The sequence below is a fragment of the Magnolia sinica genome, chromosome 12 (assembly GCF_029962835.1).
Source record: "Magnolia sinica isolate HGM2019 chromosome 12, MsV1, whole genome shotgun sequence".
Lineage (NCBI taxonomy): Eukaryota > Viridiplantae > Streptophyta > Magnoliopsida > Magnoliales > Magnoliaceae > Magnolia > Magnolia sinica.
This window is the reverse complement of record NC_080584.1, coordinates 76,313,671-76,321,407: the sequence shown is the minus strand read 5'-3', so window position 1 is coordinate 76,321,407 and position 7,737 is coordinate 76,313,671. Positions and strand designations below refer to the sequence as shown.

Genomic DNA, 7,737 nt, shown 5'->3' with positions numbered 1-7,737 from the left:
TCATGCTCGTAAATCCAGGCAATAACTGGGGTCTGGTATGCAATATTTGACCCTCAACATCTACCTCATTCTTTTGATCATTCCCTAAAACGATCTTTCCAAATGGATGGAGAGTGTGGATACAACACATACATCATGGTGGGCCCCACAAAACTTGGTGGCGTCACTTCATTAGCAAGTCTAGCTACTCAACGTGTCGGTAGCAAATCCGCCTCCAATTTCTTTCTTCTAAAATTTAATTAGGCCATGTCATCTCACGATAATTTTATAAGATAATATATATATATATATACAAAATCTACTTGATTAGCAAGGAATATTAGCTGTGACCTAGGATGAGTGATGTCCATAGGATCCTCACCGTGGGCTCACATTGATCTATGCATTGTATATCTACTCCATCCATCCGTTTTCTCATATTATTTTAAGACTCGACCCGAATCGTTACTTGTGATCGGGTCAGATTCAGTCCAGATTAGTCTAGGACAGACCTGGACTCGGATCGGGTTAGGCATGCTGGACTTGGTACCGAGTCAAGTCGAGTTTAGGTCAGGCCTATTTCAAAACTGAATCGAGTCGGGTCAGCCCTAACTCAATTTGAATCGACTTGATGCCCACCTCTAACCATGATGGTTGTTTTTTTATCCACACTGTTTATGCATTTTGCCCACTTACATTAGGGCATGAGTCTAAAAATAAATAGATCAATATATCTCGATTGGACCACACCATGAAAAAGTAGTGATTGAACACATACCATAATAAACTTCGTAGAACCTAATGTAATGTTTATTTTCCATCTAACCAACTGACAACGTCACAAAGACATGGATGAAGAGAAATACAAATATCAGCTTAATCCAAAACTTTTATAGCCGCCAGTAAGTCTTTAAGCTTCTAATCATCCATGTTTCTTGTGGTGTGGTCCACCTAAGATTTGGATCTTCCTCAATTTTATGCTCATGAACTACAATGATTTGTAAAAATGGATGGATGGCGTGGATAAAATACATACATCATGGTGGAGCTAATAGAGCTATTTAATAACACACAGTACTATATATAGTTGGTGGTATATGCTACCAGTGTCCCCTTTGTCAAAACCACTTGTATCAGCAAATAGTCAGTGGCTCAGGTGGGCCATACTATAATGTTTTCTAAAAAAATCAACCTGAACCATAAGGTGTGTCATCCCATTTTAGCCCACAGGCCAAAAAAAATCAATTCTATTTATAATTCAGGTTGACCACATGATTGTAAATAGTGTATAGACAATCCCCGCCTTCTAAATTATTTCCATTAGTCTGGTCCAAGTGATTCATTTATTGCTATGATTTTTGGCAAAATGTTTTTTGTAATTATTTTTTTATAATAATCTAATTGTTGAAGTGGATTTTAATATAAGTATAAATTATTTCCATTAACGCATATCTCTAGGCTCAATATAAGACTTAATAACCAATAGTTATTGTGGATATTACATAAACATCGTAGTGGGCCCTAGAAAAGTCAAGAGTCACGCCCATATGTGTGTGTGTGTGTGTGTGTGTGTGTGTGTAATAGGGCGTGACTCTTAATTTTTCTAGGGCCTACTGCAATGTTTATATAATATCCATTATAACCATTAGCTATTAAGTCCTATATTGAGCTTAGAGATATGCACTAAAGGAAATAGTTGGGAGAGAGATGTACACCCTTTATTTTAAAGGGTCAAACATTATACTTGTATCAAAATCCACTTCAACAACTAAATTATTAAAATAAAGTAAAATAAAAAGCATTTTACCAAAAATCATATTGACACATGAATCACTTGGGCCAGACTAATGGAAACAATTTGGAAGGCGAGGATTGCCTATACATTGTTTACAATCATGTGGTCAACCTGAATTATAGATAGAACTGATTTTATCGGCCTATGGCTTAAATTGGGGTGACTCACCTTGTGGTCCAAGTTGATTTTTCAGAAAACATCATAGTTTAGCCCACCTGATCCACTAACTATTTGCTCATATCAGTGGCTTTGACAAAGGGGACACTAGTAGCATATATCACCAACTGCAGTACCGTATGTTATTGGAAAAGCTCTATTGGCACCACCATGATGTATGTATTTTATCCACGCCGTCCATCCATTTTTACAAATCATTGTATTTCATGAGCACAAAATTAAGGAAGATCCAAATCTCAAGTGGACTACACCACAAGAAACATTGGTGATTAGAAGATTAAAGACTTATTGGGGGCTACAAAAGTTTTGGATCAAGCTAATATTTATATTTTCTCTTCATACATGTCTCTATGACATTATCAGTTGGTTGGATGGAAAATAAATATTACATTGGTCTCTACGAAGTTTATAATAGTATGTGTTCAATCACCACCTTTTCTATGGTGTGGTCCACTTGAGATATTGATCTATATATTTTTAGACTCATGCCCTGATGTAAGTGGGCAAAATGGATAAACAGTGTGAATAAAAAATAACCATCATGGTTAGAGGTGGGCATCGAGTCGATTCAAACCGAGTGAGGGCTCACCCGACTCGATTTGGTTTTGAAGTAGGCCTGACCAGAACTCGACTTGACTCGGTACCGAGTCTAGCATGCCTAACCCGATCTGAGTCTGGGTCTATCCTGGACTAATCCGAATTGAATCTGACCCGATCATAAGTACTGATTCGGGTCAAGTCTTAAAATAATATGAGAAAACGGATGGATGGAGTAGATATACAACACATAGATCAGCCCACGATGAGGATCCTATGGACATCACTCATCCTGAGTCGTAGTTAATATTCCTTACTAATCGAGCAGATTTTGTAAATATTTTTTTATCTTATAAAATTGCCATGAGATAACATCGCCTAATTAAATTTTAGAAGAAAGAAATTGGAGGCAGATTTACTACTGACACGTTTAGTAGCTAGACTTGCTACTGAAGTGATGCCACCAAGTTTTGTGGGGCCCACCATGATGTATGTGTTGTATCCACATTGTCCATCCATTTGGAGAGATCATTCTAGGGCATGATCAAAAGAATGAGGTAAATCCAAAGTTGGAATGAACCCCACTATAGAAAATAGTGAGGAGAGTGACGTCCACCGTTGAAGCCTTCCTAAGGTTGATTGTGATTTTTATTTGAGCTCTAACCTATTCATAAGTTAACACATATATTAAAGAAGCGGAAACACAAATATTAGCTTAAACGAAAACTTTTGTGGCCCTTAGAAGTTTTTTAATAGTGAGCATACTCTCTTCACTATTTTATGTGTTGGGGTCCACTCGAGTTTTGGATCTAATTCATTCTCTGTCTCATGCCCTAAAATGATCTCTCCAAATGGATGGACGGTGTGGATATAAAACATATATCATGGTGGTACCGACATAAGTCCGTGACATCACTTTAGCAGTGAGTCTTGCTACTCAACCTGTGCGCTGAATCCCCAAATGAAATCTTAAGTTAACACAGACATTAAAGAAGGGAAAGCACAAATATCAGCTTGATGGAAAACTTTTGACCCTTTGAAGTTTCAAATGATGGGCGTGACTCTCTCCACTGTTTTCTGTGGTGGGGTCCACTCGAGTTTTGGATCTGATTTATTCTATGGCTCATGCCCTAAAATGATCTCTCCAAATGGATGGACGGTGTGGATACAAAACACACAGTATGGTGGGACCCACGTAACTAGGTGCCGTCACTTTAGTAGCGAGTCTTGCTACTCAACCCGTGCTCTGAATCTCCAAATGGAAGGAAGCCAATTGCATAGTAACTTACTATGTTAGTGTACTAAGTAAACTCTGTGGGGTCCACCATGATTTATGTATTTTGTCTGCTCCGGCCATCAATTTTTCCAGTTGAGACCATAAATGAAGCATATACAATATTCAAATGGACCACACCATAGGATGCAGTTGAATTGAACGTTTACTGTTGAAAATTTCCAGGGGCTACAAAAGTTTTGGATCAAGTTCATATTTGTATTTTCTCTTCATCCATGCCCATATGATCTTATGAACAGGTTGGATGACAAATAAACATCACTGTGGGGCCTAGCAATTTTTCAACGCACTACAAGAAATACCATATTTTCGTAGCTAAAACAATTTAGCGACGAAAATTTTCGTCGCCAACTTCGTCGCTAAAAGACCGACGTGCATGCAATTTAACGACGAAAAAAGGAAATCGTCACTGAAGAAAGACTTTTAGCGACGAAAATTTTCGTCGCTAAAAGTCTCTGTGCGAGACTTTTAGCAGCGAAAATTTTCGCTGCTAAAAATTCATTACGTTTAGCGACGAAAATTTTCGTCACAAAAAAAATATAAAACACTTTTAGCAGTGAAAATTTTTGCTGCTAAAAGTATTATTAAGTTTTTGGCGACAAATTTTTTCGTTGCAAAAAACAAAAATTTTCGCTGCTAAAATTTATTTCTTTTAGCGACGCAACTATCCGTCGCAGAAAAAAACTGCGCAAGACTTTTTAGCAGCGAAATCTTTCGCTGCCAAAATCTTCTGTTTTTAGCGACGAACATTTTCGTCACAAAAAAACTATCCAAGCCTTTTAGCAGCGAAAATTTTCGCTGCTAAAATACTGTACGAGACTTTTAGCAGCGAAAAGTTTGGCTGCTAAAAAGTATTTCTATTTTAGAAGCTATACAAAACTTTTTAGCAGCGAAAATTTTCGCTGCTAAAAGTCTTGTACAGTTTTTTTAACAGCGAAAATTTTCACTGCTAAAAATTCGTTCCTTTCTAGCGACGATAATTTTCGTTGCAAAAAAAACTGTACAAGACTTTTAGCAACGAAAATTTTCGCTGCTAAAAGTATTTCCGTTTTTTGACGACGAATATTTTCGTCGCTAAAAACTTTACAAGCCTTTTTAGCAGCGAATATTTTCGCTGCTAAAAATTACGATACTTTTAGCTACAAAATTTTTCGTTGCTAAAAGTCTTTTTTTTTAATATACCTCTTAAAATTGCACTCAAAATTCTTGATATACACCTGTTAACAATATATTTCATCATATTCATCCTAATATACACACCTATTATATATATATTTCATCATATTCACATTCACATCTATCTAATTAAATTAATTCAAACCCAAACATAAACTACATTCATCCAAACACAAACAATCTAATCCGCACCACATTCATTCAAAACTTAACATAATAAACAAATATAAAAAAAAATCACACAGATGAAGGCGGAGGCGCTGGGGCATCAGTGGATAAGTGTGCAGCGATAACCTAAAACATCTCCATCATCCGTCGCTCATGCTCCACCCGCATCTCCTCCATCCTCCTCTCTTGTTCCTCCCTCTGCCTCACTAGCTGATCCTCCATCTTCCTCTCTTGCTCCTCCCTCTGCCTTGCCAGCTCCTCCTCCATCCTCCTCTCCCGCTCCTCCCTCTGCCTCTCCTGCTCCTCCCTCTGCCTCGTCTGCTCCTCCCTGTCTGTCCAGCTGATCTTTGATGTCATCGACGACGACCCGTAACTGCTGAACCTCTCTCTCTGCAGTATCAGCTCGGCGTACGGCGCTGTCGCCAACGACGATGGATCGGCTGGAGGCAGCTCTAGCGGGTGCCATGAGCTTGGCACCATGGCCAAACCCACGCACATATCCAGAACGGATGCCAAGCACCTGACTCAGGATCTCTGGCTCACTCCGCTGAGTACCATCGAGAGTGGGCTGACTGCGTAAGGTGTTCATCTCCTCCTGTAATGAAAACATATGAATTTTCATAATAAATGACATTATTATAATTTAATGCAAATAAATTTTACAATGTAAGGATCTTTACCCAAATCTCGCTGGCTCTAGGATGTACCCAAGATCCTGTCGACTGCCGACAGTGAGTCCCTTTGTAGAAGTCTACTAGTCCGAGCTCCTGCCCAGTGATGGAATCTCGCTGCGCAATCGAAAAGACAATAGACTTAATATAAATGCATGGAAAGAATATATAAACATAATAATTACCAGTACTTTCTTGCCATGTCGTGACGAAGTCGTACAAATGACTTTGAACCAGCTACATGGTTCACTTCTAACTTTCCTCTATTGTCAGAATTTATTTTGCTCCTCTTCTGAACACGTTATTCATAATACATTGTTATTAATTATGAATTTAATTATTACGTTAAGATATCATAAATATGTAAATATTACCTGAAAAGAATCAGACGAAAACCTATCGCAGAGTATCCGCCAGTCCTCATCGGTCACGTGCAGCGGTGCGGACTGTACGGCCTCCTCGTGGCTCATGCACCGCTTGTATTGCCGGTGTAACTTACTGCGGTAATCCTTGAACCGCTCCTTCATCATGTCGTCGACAGCATGAGAGATGTGCGGAACACTCAAATCCAAGTCAAATTTATCCTGCAGTTTTGTAAATAATAGATTAAGATAATAAACTTATTTAAAAAATAACTTAACTGTAAATAAACATTTATAAAATAAATTTTAATTTAATAAAATTTACCTGAAGGCGCTGACGGATGAGCTGCCGCACATCATCTGTCACGTCTCCCCAACGGGGAGTGGTGGGGGGGGATCAGAGATCGGCATAAGACACCGACCTCTGACGTAAACAACATGGCATTGTTCCCAACAGGTCTAATGCAGTCCTATGGGAACTCTACCGTCACCCTACCCTCACGCGTAAGTCGCTTTAAAAGCAATCCACGCGTGGGTCCACGTCCTCGTTGGCTGGTCGACGATGCTGTTGCAAAAGAAATATGTAAGTTTAAACATAAATAGAAATCATTAAAAGAAATATACGCCTAGACTTACATGCAGTGCCCGGTGTATGCGCGACTGAGGGATCAGACGCCTGCGATGCAACATGTGACGACGATGCTGGCTCCATCACTTCACGAGTAGAAGGGGTAGATCCAGTGCGCGAACGACGTACTCTCCCACCTGGTGCCATCACTGAATATGTGCGAGCTACGAACTTATAAATTTAAACAATGTCAATACAAGTGGAATATACTAAAATATTGTACAAGTAGTGTTGATGGTACAATGTATGTGTTTATGCTTAGAGAGATGATTAAAATATGATTAGACCATTACACTATAATGCAAGCAGAATATAATAAAGCTGTAAACTTTAATTTATAATCATTGAAAATTCCATTATACATTGTCATTCTATATTAAATACACATATTTCGAAGTACTCCCTGCGTAAGCTATCATATACTTCAAAAGCATATGTCATTTCGTGCGAAGCACTCGACATATTTATAGCCAACATGCCAGTTACAATAGGAGATATCTGGTCTCTTGGGACTTCATTCAGATGTGCAAGTGACAGAGTCGCACCTTCCATATCTCGTTTCCCGCGGTTATATATCTCCATCAGCTCTGGAATTTCTTTGAGATAGCATAATTTTTCCTCTGAGTCATCGTCGATATATTCCACTCTACACTCATCGACCAGACCGGGTATCTCTATGGCCCTACCAGAAGAAGATAGGACCGAAACATTCATTTGCAACAGCTGATGAAGTATGTTGCGTGATTCTGCTATGCTCCGGTTTAAGGAGGACATGATCAGAAATTGACTCAACTGCAAATGTGGATTATAAACAAGTCAATAAAAAGAATTAATCATGACTTATAATTTTCACATATATATGGAATACATAAATTATTCGAATTGAAAAATGACATGTAAATCATGTGTACATTTAATAATCGTCGTCTGTATCACTATCGCTTAGAGCT

The 7,737-nt window shown here is 38.6% G+C and overlaps 1 long non-coding RNA gene across 1 annotated transcript; it reads right to left on the bottom strand.

The window, feature by feature from the left end:
* Nucleotides 1-5,456: 5,456 nt before the first annotated feature.
* Nucleotides 5,457-6,953, bottom strand: LOC131221788 (uncharacterized). The gene is made up of 5 exons (XR_009159593.1): nt 6,796-6,953; nt 6,485-6,724; nt 6,172-6,381; nt 5,807-6,089; nt 5,457-5,721 (listed from the first exon to the last, which is right to left on the bottom strand). It is a non-coding gene; the product is annotated as an uncharacterized LOC131221788 (long non-coding RNA).
* Between the last annotated feature and the right edge of the window lie 784 nt (nt 6,954-7,737).